We start from the raw sequence: 2,417 nt of genomic DNA on the forward strand, positions 1-2,417 counted from the left end.
CATCTGGTGTCTGAAGTTCCTGTGTGCCACCTGTGGTCAGACAGACAAGAAGAACAGTAGGTTCCAACCTCTCTCAGCAGCCTCCCTCTTCTCTCTGCATTTACCACCCAAGGCCTTTGTTGTCAACAGTGGCTTCAAGCATTTTGATTCAAGAGCCTGCCTGCTAACATTTGGAAATCATTCTACAGCTTCCACTACCAAGGGAGGATCACACTGTGGGAAAAATTTACAGTTATTTGCTCATGATTTTTATACACCTTAGTTTTCATTTTGTACACTTTTCATTATCTCTTGGAAGGTATAAAACTTAAAACAGAAGCAATCCCATTTCCCTGTATACTACTAAACAGGGGACTAAAAATGTTATAACTTTGAAACTTGTTTTAAAGATTCTTTATTATTGCGTTGTTATTGGAAGAAAGTCTTTATTCTTACCATTCTGTGTGCACAGTGACTTATCAATGTCAGTGCCTTATCAAGCAAGACACTCTATGTTTCTTACAGTTCACAGACAAAGAAATAAAATACACTGTGTCGACTCAGGAACCCACTACAATCCAACCGCTTTGTGGATGGCAATCTCCTAGTCCTTTGACACAAATTTCAAAGAGCTGGGAGTCAACAGTGCATCAAGGTCAAGCTCTTTATCAAATGAAAAACCAAGAAGAAACAATCCTTTTGTGTCACACTGTGTTATAGTAAAGGGAATAATGCATGTATTACTCCAAAGCTTCAAAGAACAGTGGCAGGCTTCGTTCAGCTCTTACGCTTTCAGAAGCATAAGGAAAACTTATAATTAAATCTTAGCCTCAAAGAATGGCTAATTTATAACCTGGTTAGTCTCTGGCTGCTCACTTAAGGTGCAGGGGAAAAAATTCACCAAAACAAATGGCGTAACTGTTACAAACAGCTTTGTATTTGTGTTGTGTGACTTTTATCTTCCATTTTTTTGTCTGTTTAGTGCTTCTAAAGAATCTCTGTGGCTTTTCCTTCAAGGAGACAATGAGAGAAAGGACAGTGAGAGCATGTGTGTGTGTGTGTGTGTGTGTGTGTGTGTGTGTGTGAGGGTGTGTGTGTGTGAGTTGTGTATTGGGATTATGTTGCAAACCATGCTATATGCTGTTAGCGCACATTACACAGAATACAACAATCAAATGCCTCGTTTTCTTGTGCTGTATATTAATGATTATTATTATTTGATTATAACACTTATATTTTCATTTGAAACACGACTTGTAGTGTTCCTGTTTTCATCATCATAGAAGTGCCAACAATTTGTATTAGTGATATTTTTTATCTTCTCCTGTTTTTTGTTTTTTTTTTGTTTGTTTTTTTTATTGGGATGAAGTTGAAGGAGTCTAACCTTGAATCATAACAGAAAAAGGAATAAAGCCACAAAGAAAAAAACAAATATATGTGGAATATATAAGAAGATATAGAAATATATGAATATATTCTTTTGTTATAGCTAATATTGTATTTATCAACTTGTTTATAGCAAACCGTGAATGTAAAGTATTTTAAACGTAACTGTCCATAGTCATAATATAGTGTTTGATGTATAGCTAAGAAAAAAAATTATATTCCATGTAACCTTGGGCTACTTTGTCACATATGAATGTGAAAAAAAACCCACCCTGGCTTTACTGGACTACGTTTAGAGTAATGCTATGTACAACACCAATGTCCTATTGATCGTGAGTGACAAATGTCTATGAAGAATTCTGAAGTATCAACACGATGTTAATAAAGAATTTCTTCTATACAGTTTAACATTGCTTTTTCTTTCTTTATTTCCTTTTGTTTTAGTTTTTAAGCATTCAGCTATCGCTAACTTCATCTGTTTGTCATAGACATTATGAACACAGTTAGTTTTACTGTTGGATAAGCACTTCTAATACTGGTTCACTGTGCCTTTGTACTCATGCTACTAACTCTGTTTTTTAGTTAATGCTTACTAAAGTTCAGTATCCTTAAGGTGGTATCATTTTCATGTTCATCAGTTACTCTAAAAGAAACTCTGAAACTATAATACAAAGTTAGTAAATTACAGTGATAATCTGCAATACACACCAGGTTTTTTTTTCAACATGATGAGTTTAAAAAGACCACTTCCCTCTGCTATCTCTGTGGTTTCATTGAAAAAAAGATACTTCTAAATACTATTTTAGAATGGATCAGGCATCGCTTTCTAGGCTTCCTGAGCACTGCCCAGGATGATTATGAGTGGTTTAAGTAAAATCAACCAGAGTATTTATAGGATAATATTACATCCAGCAGTACGACAGTACTCTAGAGGTTTGTTTCCAATACTAGCACAATCATACTGCAAATGACAAGGTCTACATTTAACCTTATTTAATTTGATGGAAAGGTGATGCTAAAGCTTAAGAAAGATTCCAGTGAGTAAGCAAGCC

Source organism: Diplotaxodon limnothrissa, linkage group LG1 (genome assembly GCF_057381915.1).
Source record: "Diplotaxodon limnothrissa isolate DT_005_m linkage group LG1, D_limnothrissa_male_GT1.1, whole genome shotgun sequence".
Taxonomy (NCBI): domain Eukaryota; kingdom Metazoa; phylum Chordata; class Actinopteri; order Cichliformes; family Cichlidae; genus Diplotaxodon; species Diplotaxodon limnothrissa.